This window comes from Panthera uncia, chromosome B1 (assembly GCF_023721935.1).
Source record: "Panthera uncia isolate 11264 chromosome B1, Puncia_PCG_1.0, whole genome shotgun sequence".
In the NCBI taxonomy this organism is placed as follows: domain Eukaryota; kingdom Metazoa; phylum Chordata; class Mammalia; order Carnivora; family Felidae; genus Panthera; species Panthera uncia.
Window position 1 is genome coordinate 54794314 of NC_064811.1, and position 14903 is coordinate 54809216.

At 35.1% G+C, this 14903-nt stretch overlaps 1 pseudogene; it reads left to right on the forward strand.

The window, feature by feature from the left end:
* The window catches only part of LOC125922363 (UDP-glucuronosyltransferase 2B31-like), a 30182-nt pseudogene extending 17878 nt beyond the window's left edge, over nucleotides 1-12304 (forward strand).
* The last annotated feature ends 2599 nt before the right edge of the window (nucleotides 12305-14903 follow it).

Here is a 14903-nt window from a genome sequence, read left to right on the forward strand (position 1 = left end):
TGGATAATAACCACTAATCCAATATATGGCTTGCAAATATTCTCCCATTCTATAGGTTGCCTTTTCATTTTGCTGTTTGAAAGCTACTAAGTTTGATGTAGTCCCACTTGTTGGTTTTGTTTTTGTTGTTTGTGGTTTTGGTCTCATGTCCAAAAAAATCACGGCCAAGACCAATGTCAAGGAGCTTCTTCACTATCTTATCTTTTAGTAGTGTTATGGTATCAGATCTTATGTTTAAGTCTCTGATTTATTTGAGTCAATCTTCGTGACTGGTATAAGATACAGGTCCAATTTCATTTTTCTGACACAGTTTTCCTAACACCATTCATTGACAAGATTATCCTTTCCCCATTGGGTATTCTTGGTTCCCTTTTTGAATATTAGTTGACCATTTATATAGGGTTTAATTCTGGACTCGGTATTCTGTTCTAGAGGCCTATATGTCTATTTTTATGCTGGTCCCATAGTGTTTTAATTACTATAGTTTTGCAACGTAGTTTGTAATCAGGGGGTGTTATGACTTCGGCTTTGTCCTTCTTCCTGAGGGATGCTTTGCCTAATTGTAGTCTTTTGTGGTTCCATAACAGTTTTATGCTTGTTTATTCTATTTCTGTGAAGAAAGTCATTGACACTTTGATAGGGATTGTATTGAATCTATAGATGGTTTTGGGTATTATGGACATTTTAGCAATATTAATTCTTTACATCCATGAACATGGGAGGTCTTATCATTTGAGTCTTCTATTTTTTTTTCCACAATGTCTTATAGTTTTTGTTGTATAGACCTTTCACTTATTTGGTTAAATTTATGACTAGATACTTTATTGTTTTTTATGCTTTTGTGAACACGACAGTTTTGTTTATTTTTTAGATGTTTCACTACTGGTGTATAAAAATGCAATTGATTTCTGTATGTCAATTTTATATTCTGCAACTTTACTAAATTGGTTGATTAGTTACAACAGTTTCTTTGGGTGAGTCTTTGGAATTTTCTATATACAAAATTATATAATCTGCACAAAAACACAACTTACTTATTCTTTTCCAATCAGATGTCTTTTACTTCTTATTTTGCCTAGTTGTTCTATCTAGGACTTCTAGTACTATATTGAATAGGGCTGGCAAGAGCAGTGTACTTATCTTCTTCCTGATCTTACAGGATAAGCTTTCAATTTTTCACCATTTAGTATAGTGTTAGTTGTGGATTTGCCATATATAACCTTTATTATGTTGAGTTGTATTCCTTCTATGACCAATATGTTGAGGGTTTTTTTTTTTATCATGAAAGGATGTTGTATTATTATTTTTTTTTGAGGAGTTCACAATTAAATTTATTTATTTATTTATTTTTTAATATATGAAATTTATTGTCAAATTGGTTTCCATACAACACCCAGTGCTCATCCCAAAAGGTGCCCTCCTCAATACCCATCCCCCACCCTGCCCTCCCTCCCACCCCCCATCAACCCTCAGTTTGTTCTCAGGTTTTAACAGTCTCTTATGCTTTGGCTCTCTCCCACTCTAACCTCTTTTTTTTTTTTTTTTCCCTTCCCCTCCCCCATGGGTTTCTGTTAAGTTTCTCAGGATCCACATAATGGAGAGTGTGATGCTAAGTGAAATAAGCCATACAGAGAAAGACAGATACCATAAGGATGTTGTATTATATCAAACCTGTATTTGTATCTATTAGGATTGGATTATTTTATTTTTTATTCTATTAATGTGATGTATTAGAGTTACTAGTTTCCATATATTGAACTATTCTTGCATCTCAGGAATAGTTCCCACTTGGTCATGGTGTATAATCCTTTTAATATGGTCTTGAATTCAGTTTGCTAATATTTTGTTGAGAATTTTTACATCTATATTCATCAAGGATATTGATTTGTAGTTTTCTTTCTTGAGGTGTCCTAATTTGGCTTTAGTATCAGGGTAATGCTGGCCTTGGAGAATGATTTTGAAAGTGCTTCCTCCTCTTCAAGTTTTTGGGAGAATTTGAAAAGGATTGGCATTAATATTTCTTTATATGTTTGTTAGACTTCACCAGTGAAGCTGTCTGTTCCTGGGAATTTCTGTGTTGGAAGGTTTTTGATTACTGATTTGATCTCTTTACACATTATTGGGCTGTTCAGATTTCTATTTCTTCATAATTCAGTCTTGATAGGTTCTGTGTTTCTAGGAATTTATCCCTTTCTTCTAGGTAATCTAATTTGTTGGCATATAATTGTTCGTAGTAGTTTTTTGTGATCCTATGCATTTCTGAATTATCAACTATAACGTCTTCTAATTTTGAGTCTTTTTTCTTAGTCTATCTAAAGCTTTGCCAATTTTGTTTATCTTTTCAAAAGGGTAGAGAAAAAATATGCAATATCTCTTATATGTGGAATCTAAATAAGCCAAACTCATAAAAAACAGAGAGCGGTTAGTGTGGTTATCAGGGGCTAACCACCAAAAAAAGTGGAGAAATAGCAGAGATATTGTTTAAGGGTATGGACTTGCAACTAGCAGTAAGTACGTCTTAGAAAGCTAACGCATAGTGAATACAAAAATAATGTATTATAGTCTTCAAATTTGCTAAGAGACTAGATCTTAATTATTCCAACCACAGAAAGGAAATCATTATGTGACAATATAGAGGTGCTATAATTACAATGGCAATCATATCACAATATACAAATATATCAAGTCAACTTGTTGTGTACCTTAAATTACACAATGTTATATATCATATTTCAATTTAAAAAAAGAAAGCATACAAAATATTAAGCCAGGCATATCCTGATATAAAGCATGAGTAACTCTTATTTCCTTCTTTGTAATTTTTCATACTTTTGCAAATTTTCTTGCAATAAGCTTAAATTATTTTCATAAGCATGTCAGGGAATGAGAACAACCAGTCCACATCAGTCATTAATCCACAGAGGATATATTACTGTAATACCATAAGGAACCATCTTCCACAGTACAAATGAAGCTTTAGGCCAATGAAACAAAACACTGAACACAGGTAACCTTAACTGTTGGTACACATCACTGAAATCACACATGTTACAAGGATGCACTAGGTGAATTACAGGAAAGTTCAGTGATCCTCATATTAAAAATAATGTCATCTGGGTGGAATTATACTTTGAAGAATGCTCTACAAAAATAGTCCGCAGGATCACCAAAGCTTGAAAACAGTTTCCTTTTTCTGTAAAAACAATTTTGAAAAGAAGTTTTTTGACAATGATTAGGATGAGAAAGTAGAGTTTTTATATTGGAAAGTTAGATCATTATGTTCCAGAGAGAAAAGAACTAATAACCAATTTAAAGAAAAGAAGCAAAAAAAAAAAAAAAAAAAAAAGACAAAGATGAGTATATGGTTTCGACCAGGTATCCAGGAAACTTTTGTTCCTCTACAATTTTTTTTTTCTTTTTTCTTTTTTTGGTAGGAGGGTACACTGAGCAACGTGGAGTTAGTCTAGCGTAGAAAGTAATATTTGTTTTTAATCGGCATGGATCAGGGACAAGACATGATGATTCTGAAACATTTGCAGGCAAATACGTCCTCACCAGGAGCCTTATATAGTTTGAACCGAGCTACTAAGGAGGATGACCACATGTCTGCTGGACAAAGCCCTGCATACTTCTCCCACCGTAGTGCAAGTGTTCTCTGAGACACTCACTGTGGTGATGACCAGGACCCCTCCATTCACTTCCAGCTACACAGAGCACATTCTGATGAGACATCAATTTTACAATATAATTTCAGGGCATATGGTATCATATGTAGACAAACCCAGCAATATTGTTACTCAAATATGTAACTACAGAAGTATATTTCCGGGTTATAAAGAGGATTCGTAGGATGCTTTCACAAAAGTTCAAACTATAATACCATACTCCTCAATGTCAGCAATCAGTAATTTAAGGAGAGAGTTTGGGAAATTTCGAAAAATTTGAAGGTAAGGTATAAAGAATTATAAGGCTGAGATAATGTTACATATAAACTCATCTTAATCGTAAGTAACATTTTCCTAGTGCTCATAGTCAGGTAAATGAAATTCTAATGAGTAAAATAATTCTCCAGAAAACCTGCCTGGAATAAACACAAATGATTTAGTAGAAGTATAACAACAAACGATAAATGCTGTGTGGCTCTCTGAGAAAGACAGATACCATATGGTTTCACTCTTATGTGGATCCTGAGAAACTTAACAGAAACCCATGGCGGAGGGGAAGGAAAAAAAAAAAAAGAGGTTAGAGTGGGAGAGAGCCAAAGCATAAGAGACTGTTAAAAACTGAGAACAAACTGAGGGTTGATGGGGGGTGGGAGGGAGGGGAGGGTGGGTGATGGGTATTGAGGAGGGCACCTTTTGGGATGAGCACTGGGTGTTGTATGGAAACCAATTTGACAATAAATTTCATATATTAAAAAAAAAAAAAAAGAAAGAAAGAAAGAAAAAAAAATGCTGTGTGGCTCTCTTCCAAAAATCCACAGTAGAAATTAAAAAAAAAAAAAAGTTTTTTAAAAAAAATATTTATTTATTTTTGAGAGAGAGAGAGAGAGAGAGAGAGCGCATAAATGCGGGAGAGGAATAGAAAGAAGGAGACACAGAATATGAGGCAGGCTCCAGGCTCTGAGCTGTCAGCACAGAGCCCTACACGTGGCTTGAACTCACGAACTATGAGATCATGATCTGAGTCAAAGTCGGACGCTTAACTGACTGAGTCACTCAGGGGCCCCCACAGTAGTAACTGATAGCATTATTTATAAAGAGTCTGAATATAATACTCTCTAAGAGTATCTCCTCCACACTATTGTGTACTGGCTCTATTTAATTTCTTGCTTACACACACATACACTCATTTGCACAAATATATATAATAGAGGAAATTGACCTCATGGACACATCTCTTTCCCAGGATATGAGGGATTAGATCTGTTAAAAAACAGCTATTACTGAAAACAACAAGGAGTTTCCTCAAAAGATTAAAATAGAATTATCAAATGGTCCAGCCATTTCATTTCTGGGTATATATCCAAAAGAACTGAAATCGGGATCCAGATGACAGATTTGTACAGCCATGTTCACAGCAACACTATTAACAAGTGCCAAGAAGCAAAAGCAACCCAAGTGGCATCAAGAGATAAAGTAATAAACTAAACATGGTATAAACAAAAAATGGAATATTACTTGGCCTTTAAAAGGAAGGAAATTCTGACACATGTCACAACACGGACTAAGTTGACAGTAAGCGAAAGGAGCCAGTCACAAAAAGACAAATACTGTGCAATTCAACTTACATGAAGTATCTAGACTTGTCAAATTCATAGAAACAGAAAGTAGAATGATGATTGCCAAGGGCTAGGGAAGAGGGAGATAGAGAGTTTTAATAGGTATAGACTTCCAGCTTTACAAGACAAAAAAGTTCTGAAGATTGGTTGCACAACGAATACACTACTGAACTGTACACTTAGGTATAATTAAGATGGTAAAATTTATATGCATTTTACAATTTAAAAAAAACAGCTGCTCCCTTAATCCCTGATTATATTTTACGTGTTTGTTTCTACAGGTATCCTTTAAATAGTGTTGGCTTTGCTGTTCCTTTTTTTGTGATGGAGCAAATTCTTTTTTCACAGGAAATGGGAAAGTTTTCCCAGAGCTCTGGAAAAAAATGGTATTGTGGTTTTTACTCTGGGGTCAATGGTCAGTAACATGACAGAAAAAAGAGCCGACGTGATCGCATCAGCCCTTGCCAGATTCCACAGAAGGTAAAGTATCTTATAACAAATAGCTATTTAATAAGTCAAGCTCTGTAAAAGTTTTGATTATAAACATTTCCTGCAAGACAGGTAACTATTATGCCTACAAATTTACCTCAGATATCCATTTAAAAACCAAAATAAAACACAGCAGGGGCTAAAGTAGTACTGAGGGTGTCTGACAGTAACTTTGACATTGACACTGTAATATATATCTATATACCATATATAAATTATATATATGTGTGTGTTTGTGTGTGTGTGTGTGTGTGTATATATTTATATATGAGGTACACGATTAAATTTTGGTATTATAATGGTATTGTGGGCAGGTACAAAATCACTAAATTCGACCTTATCATTTGCTCCTTTTCACTGAAGGATTCCTGAGGACACTGTGCACGCTGTAGATGTTATCAGAAAAAAAGTTAAACTTTCACAGTAGCTGTACTAGCACAATAATGTTAAGCAATATTGATAAAAATCTGAATGCATCATGCAGTTTTTACACATGCCATATAATCCTTCTTTTCTTTCCTCTAAATTTTGAATAGGCCTATTCAGTGTGCTTTTCAGGATGGCCAGAGATCACCAAGCCGTGTCCAGGTATCTAAGCCAGCCACGATGATTTAGAGAAAGAAAAATCAGTCTGTCCTGGTTGACTGGGCCCTACTAAAATCTGAAACAAGAAAATAAAAGATAGTTGAGATGGGTCCTGTCCTTAAGTGAACCCTGTGCATTATAAAATCTGGCCTCAAATGGACTCTGCTTCTAACTACTGCTCCTGATGGAGAAAGAAGGAATAAAAGGAGTCAAGCAGAGGGAAGACTGCATGTAAAGGGCTCAGATGCATCCTTCACCTTAAGATATAATAGTTTCTACTAACATATAAAAAAATACCTGGGGTCTTTGGGTATTTGTGAACTACTTTTTAGTTTCCCATCTGATAGAATCTTCACTTAATCACCTATGCTCATTTTTTGCTGAAAATCTAAAGTTACTTTACATTCTGCTTAACAAACAGAAGTTAAACCCTAGTAAATTATAATCCAAGTCATGGGGATTGCTTGGAAATTCCAAAACTGGCACCGTATTTTGGTACTGGTATATACATAAACCATGTTAAACAATGCCGTCAATGCTTTGTGCTTCATTTTTTAAGTACTAGAAGTCAGCTGAATAAATTTTAGCATTACAATTTTGGAACTTTTTCAACAGCCACACTGCTATTTATACATTATCAACATCGAAAGAATTTCCAAACCAGCAGTAGTGTTAATACTCTGGATTCATGTCAAAACTTATCAATTGACATTTTTCTTGGGGGTAGTGTTTTAACAATCTATAATCTAAAAGAAGTTATATTTATTTCCTAAGCCGAATTAATTATGAATTATAAGGAAATACAAATACTTCTCATAAGTAGTTGATTGCATATATTAGCCTTTTTGTATATCAAAAGATACAAAACTCCATGCAATAACTTGAGAAACAAGTGGATATAAGTAAATTCCCTTCTATAAGAGCCAAAAACAAATACAGGCTAATATTAAGTTTAGAAAATGAGAGCTAGTATATATAGTAACATAAATGTGTAGATTAATTTGCCACTGTTTTCTGCTCTAGAATCATGACAGTCTTACAATTTCTTAAATATCTGAATTTGTCATTGATTATGCCACTACGATTTGCCTACACCATAATATGTGACTTTACTCCATAGTTGACTTAACATAAAAAATATGTACATGTTATATGAGCATTTCTATTATAACAGTGTCTTACTGGTTCTCGTTACCTAACACCTCCTGTCCTCATTTCTTCATCCATCATATGGAAGGGATTTAACTGGATGTCTTTGAATCACCCTAGAATCCTAATACGATGTAACTTTGAAGTTCAACTACAGAAAAGTATTTTCTTTATCTTAACAGGTTTTATGGTGATTTGATGGCAAGAAGCCAGAAACCTTAGGACCCAATCAATTCTCGGCTGTATATGTGGATCCCCCAGAATGACCTTCTCGGTATGACTCAGGAGAACAAAAACTGAAAACATAACAGCTGAGCAATGCGATAATAGCTCAACAAAAAACAAATTTAGTGAGCATTTATTATTGAAATATTAAAAAATAAAACAAGTTATTTTTATTATTTCCAGTCCTAGGAAAATTAAGGAAAAAATGTAAGAGTTGGCATTTCATTACATTCCTTATGGCCCAAATCAAAATACCTTTATTTCAGGTGTAATTACTTTTCACAGGTGAATTTTTCAATAACTTCCAAAATTGTTGCTGTCTTTTAATTCTCTCCATACACCTATCTATCTTTCTCCTAGTTGCAGGGGTATTTCAAATGCTATTGAAAAATAACAGCGCTTTTATTGTACTCCATTTTCTATAGGAAAAAGTATACAATGTTTTTCATTAATTAATAATACGTTTCATGAATAAATGTGGATTTTCCTAATTCTGTTTCCAGTGCCACCACCATCACCCTTTCTGCTGCCCTGAAGTCCTTTATATTAGACTCAATGACTTCACTACTTTAAGAGAATGTTTCCAACATGCCCCCTGCTTTTTTGCACATGTTTCTTTTTATCCAAAATGTTCTTCCAATTTGTTCACCTGCCAATCTTGTGTTCATTTTTGAAGTTCAAATGACACACCACTTCTTTCATGTAGTCTTCATTTACCTCTCCAGCAGACTTACATGCTTCTTGCTCTGAGCTCTGAAAGCAATTTAAATGCAATTTCACATATATAATATTCTGTTATCTAAAAAATACTGCCTCTAGATTCAGTGCATTATAATGCTCATTTCTCATTTTAAAGACTTATAAAATAATTTTAGTAAAATTCACTCAATTCTAGGTCATCCAAAAACTGAAGCTTGTATAACTCATGGTGGAACTGATGATCTATCACGGGGATCCAATGGTGGGCATTCCTTTGCTTGTGGATCAACCCGGTAACATCACTCACATAAAGGCCAGAAAAGCAGCTGTTAGACTGAACTTGAACACAATGTCAAGTACAGATTTGCTCAATGCATTGAAGTGAGTCATTAATGATTCTTCACGAGTACAATTTTTTTTTTACTAGATACTATTTCTAGAGAGATGCTAATATGAAGGTCAGGTGAGCAAAAATGAGTCCTGACATGAACACAATTATGAGTAAGATCTGCTCAATGTTTTGAAGATAGCCATGAATAACCCATTTTGAGTGGCACAGTAAATTTTCTTCAATGGTTTTAGGGGAAAAGTTTGTAACAGTTTTAAAAACAGTGGAGAAATTTTAGGGTGTCTGGGTGGCTCAGTCAGTTAAGCATTTGACTTCAGCTCAGGTCATGATCTCATGGTTCGTGGGTTTGAGCCCTGAGTCAGGCTCTGTACTGACAGCTCAGAGCCTGGATCCTGCTTTGGTTTCTGTGTCTCCCTCTCTCTCTGCACCCCCCACCCCACTCACACTCTGTCTGTCTGTCTCTCTCAAAAATAAATGTTTAAAAATTTTAAAACAAAGAATAGTGGATAAATTTTGAAATATCAATAAAAAGAATCACTGAAATGGTTAACAGAAAGATTAAGAGGAAGCACTGAGAACAAAGTTGAAGTCGGGAACCATGAATGTTGTTACAGTGATGCCAGCTGGGTTCCTTCGCACGGGTACCACTTGTACTGGCCTTGCCACTCTGCCCCTTACCTGCAGCCCTGAACTTTAAACCCAAGGATTAGGGCAAAAATGAAAAACAAAGCAGGGTGCCTGGGTGGCTGTTGGTTGGGCGTCCTACTTCAGTTCAGGTCATGATCTCGCAGTCCATGAGTTCGAGTACCGTGTTGGGCTCTGTGCTGACAGCTCAGAGCCCGGAGCCTGTTTCAGATTCTGTGTCCCTCTCTCTCTGCCCCTCCCCCACTCATGCTCTGTCTCTGTCTCTCTCTCTCTCTCTGTCAAAAATAAATAAAACATTAAAAAAAAAAAGAAAAACAAAGCAAAACAAGAGAACAAACCATAATACAAAAAAACAAGGAGAAATAAAACAGCCAAATATCAAAACAACCAACACACCTGGCCCTATGCCCTACACTGGGAGACTATACCCAGAAGCTTTCTAAGGAGCAGAGACTAGTGTCTGTATCTTCAAACATACTTTGTCTAGGCTCTGACATGTATAATCGCAAAAGCAGTTTCTCCAAACACCTCTGTCCAAAGAATCCGTTTGGACGTCTGGAGAAGGAAAAGGAGGAAAATATCAAAACTGGCATCATCTGCGAGGTTCAGAAAAACAGGAGGTACAGAGTACGCCTGCTTTCCAACACTCCCCACAGGGCTCTGAACCAACACACAAGTCTCAGAAAACCAGGAAGGAAAACTGAGTTTTACAGAAACTGGAATAAAACTGACCAGTCTAGTTTCATTACCCAAGCTAGATGGGAAATGCAAAAAAAAATCAAAAAAAGTAAACAGAAAAAAAAAAAAAGATTAGTACTGTTATAGTACTAATCTGCACAATTATGATTTTCTTTCAGCATGAGAACTAAATTGTTTTAAAACTCGTCTAAAATAGTTTACTTTCTGTAAACCAGTATGACCTGATCAGTCGCAAATTCCCATTAAATACTTCCAAAATTTTCTATGGTAATATTTTGCTCCCACCACAGATAAATGATAAATAACTAGGGCTTTCAAATTTACTCGATTAAAAATTATGTGAACACTACTTATAAATTTAGTTAAATTCTATTAATTTTGTTTATACTTGTTTTTGTCTTATTTGGTAGAAGAACCATAAAATCAAAAAGCAATTGACTTAGAAGAGATATATTGGAATATTCCTTTTAAAAGTCAAATTTTCTGTATCAGAAATATTTGGTTTCCAAATTAGTTCAGGATGTTACTATTCCTATTATTATTAATATCATAATTATGTATACATTTTCTCTTTTTGGTTTCATAATGACTTTAGAAATAAAATTTTGCTTGAATATATATTGGTTATAGTATCATTTGCATTTTAAATGGACATTTGCATTTTAAAAACAATGTTGTCTAGTTTTAATTTAGTCCAACTATTATTCATCTTAAATAAGCACCACGAGAAGCACATTTTTTTTAAGGATTGTATCTTCCATTTGGTGGTTTTATGTCAAATCACATCTTTCTAATATAGATGTCTTTCTACATTTTAAAATTTTTAATAAGGTAAAGCTGTGCCCAAAAAAGAAAACTAGCTGATGTATACTGAATGTTTGTGATATGGTACACATTGTACTAGTAAATTCTTTGTAGGGAGTAAGTAACTTCTTCACTATAGTCTTTGCCTATTGTATTACAAATGTGTTTCAGGATTACTTCTCTCCTCTCAAAAACCCAGCATTCTCACTGGTTTTTACAGGACAGAGACAGATATTACCTCCACTGTACCGCTACAGTCCCATGTTATAGCACTTTGTGATTTAAAGTTTGTAAGCCCTCTTTATTTAGCCTTCTTCCTTGTCTGTTAGTTCATAATCATTTCAACAGTAGAAACCAATGAAACTGGCAATGCCTGAAAGTGGAATGCTGAGCACTCTCCAGATTCTAAAATGACAATACCAACAAGAAAAATCACAACAGCAAACACAAACTGGGTCACCAAATGATAGGGTCAAATCCAAGAATCAATACATCATTCCTCAAAATAATCAGATAAGAAAAGTACTATTCCTATCCATTCAAAAATGAAAACCCGAGGAACAGAAACACTAAAAAAAGCACACAAGTGTCAGAGTCAGGATTCAAGCCAATACAATCCACTTCCACACTTCTAATCACTAATTTCACTGCTATCATGTCAATACCAGCTCCTGATCAGCTCTGCCCGGACATGTCCATTAACCTCATCATGGACTTATATCCTATCTCTGGATTATAATAATATTTTGAAACTTTCTCAACAGATCTATTAACAATTCCTTACTGGATAATTCAAAATTTGCACACAGAAATCATGTATTTCATTTTTTTTTCTTGCCTTTCTAAACTAGAAATACTTGTCCTTGCCCAACTTCTCTTTTTCTTCACAGCTTGAAATCCTAGACATTAGCAAATTCTAGCCCATTAAGATCTCTATAATCATCTCTAAGAAAAATGATAGATTTTTCTTCCAGGGTTATGTGGCACTCATTTTTACCCTCCACATGAAAATCAACATACTTCTCCAGTTTGTTCTATAAATTATTTGATTTTCCTCCAGCTACAAAGAGAATGCTATGTGGTTATCAACCATTCATCATGATCAGCTTCTAAAGCCTTTGGATGGAGCAGTCTTCTGGACTGAGTTTGTCACACGGCACAAAGGAGCCGAGCACCTACGGCCAGCTTCTTACAACCTCACCTGTTTCCAGGACCACTCTTTGGATGTGATCGGATTCCTACTGGCTTATGTGGTAATTGCTACTTTCTGTGTCATAAAATGTTGCTTGTTTTGTTGTCAAAAGTTTAAAAAAGAAAATAAGAAAAAAACAGGGAGTAGGCTTTTGAGACACAGTAGGCGTAGTAAACATTTGAAATAGCTAGTAAGCACAAGCAAAGTCATTCTATTTAATTCAACCACTGTGGATCAAGTTGTGACAGATTCTCCTCCACATGTTGTAAGATGTGTGCCATATCCAAATATTTTCCTCTTGGCTAAACATATTGTGTTAGTTAACCCATCCCACCCTAAGGGAGAAATAACTCTATGTATTTTTTGACAAACACTTCTTCAATATTTATCTTGAGATTCTTCAATTCTGTTCATCAAATCAAAGAAGATGTGGTACCTATAGATGGATTATGCTCAGTTTATAATTCTAATTGTATAAATCCTCAAATAATTCTACTTTAATACTGACATATATAATTTCCTAACTGAAAAAAAACAGGGATTTCACTAGAGCCTTATTCTGTGATTTAAGAGTGAGAAGCCTGATTGTTTTTACCAAGCATTTTCAGAAACATCTACTGTATAGGGTTGATGGGGGGTGGGAGGGAGGGCAGGGTGGGAGGGAGGGCAGGGTGGGTGATGGGTATTGAGGAGGGCACCTTTTGGGATGAGCACTGGGTGTTGTATGGAAACCAATTTGACAGTAAATTTCATATATTAAAAAATAAAAAATAAAAAAAAAATGAATTCAAGAAAAAAAAAAATAAAAAATAAAAAAAAAATAAAATCAATCAAATAGAACATATGTGTCCCTGACAAAGAAAAACACAACTGAACAGTTGTTAAAGGTGGCAAGATAGATTTTATTCATCCATTTATAGAAGAGGAGAGAGATTCCAGTATGAAATGAGTTCAACTCCAACTAAGATAAAGGTGACTGATGTTTTTAAAGGGAGAGCAGACAGGGAACAAAAAGGAACTATGGAAAAGTAAAAAGGGAAACAAAAAAGAGACGAGGTGACTACATGGAAATGGAAGATTACAGAAAGGAGTAAGTAGAAAATTACTGAAAATGGCTTGGCAAGTTGGGTTTGACAATGTATGTTTTGTTGTTTGGTAGGATCATAATTTCTTGAGCAAAGACTTTTTTTAATGTTTATTTATTTTTGAGAGAGAGAGAGACAGAGTGTGAGTGGGGGAGGGACAGAGAGAGAGAGAAAGACACAAAATCTGAAAGGCTCCAGGCTCTGAGCTGTCAGCACAGAGCCCGATGTGGGGCTCAAACTCACAAGCCGTGAGATCATGACCTGAGCCGAAGTTGGACGCTTAACCGACTGAGCCATCCAGGCGCCCCAGAGCAAAGATTTAAATAAGGAAGCTGGAGCCAGTTTGAAGGACACAAACCATGACCTACATACAGATGGAAGAGAAGTTAAAATTTGGACAAGTCCCTTAAGCACAGTGTTTAGGCAAGTCCTTTGTGTTTACAGTTCACAACCCTCATGAAGTACAAAATATTCCTTCCTGTAAATATCCTTTGTTACAGGAATCTGAATGGTTCTTACTGGATTCCTACCTAAATCTGGGCAACCAGTAAAAAAGATCTTTGGTTAAAAAGACTAAAGATAATTTCCACACAAAGCCTTGGATATGTTTCAATTACTCTTCTCAATCTATCGAACAATGCTTTATAAATGGATGGTAAAACACAAAATAAAAGGAGGGTAGGAATGCTAGGTGAGGCCCAGCAAGATTTGGCCCAACCCTCTGGATTATGTTAGATTTCCCTCCTCCTGCAATATGATCGCCCATATTTTGGTCTTACCTTGTCAAGTCAGTCAGATATTTCCAACTCTAATACCTGGGATATTGAGAATATCAAAACAGAAACTTATATAATCTTTTTGTTGATTTTTTTTCCACACATCTCATAGAAAAATAAATTGCAGATGGCATAAAGAACCAAATATTGTATGCAACAATTTTTAAGTCCATGCATAAGAAAACATTTGAAATAGCAAAAAGATCTCCAAAGCTTGCCTTTAAATATTGGTAATCGAGCCTTTCGAACACAACTTAAAAAGTGAACCACAAAGAGAAGAAAGAAACCAAGTTAAGAGCAGTTCTTCTGCCTGACAAGAGACATGTTTAAACAGTTGGACAGAAATGAGGCATACTTTGCACTTTTGATATACGGGGATATTTTTATAGCATTCTTCTATACAACAAAATTATTTTCAGCAATAATCACTGATGAAGCTAATTATAATAATATCCAGAAAGGAAACAATGAATATTTATTAAACTTGGAACATATAATAGTAAAGTACAAAAAAGAAAAAAAGTAAGGCATTAGTGTTCTTTAGTACATTAATATCTTTTTTAAAAAAAATAGGAGAGCGGGGGAGGCATCAGAGGAGAGAAACCTTACACATATGTATACATTAGCATGAGGTATAAGGAAGCCCCACTGTGCAATACTGAAACTGAATTCCAACCTATTGGTTTTCTTAATGAAGTTAACTTCTGCAGATTAGGTAATGACTTTGTCAAAACTGATCTTTTCAGGAGGAGGAGCCAAGATGGCAGAAGAGCATGGAAGTTTTTTGTATGTCTTGCGTCCATGAAATACAGCCAGACCAACACTAAACCATCCTGCACACCTAGAAAACTGACTGGAGGATTAACACAACAGTCTGCACAACCTGAACCACAGAATTCAGCAGGTACGAAGCATGGAGAGGTGA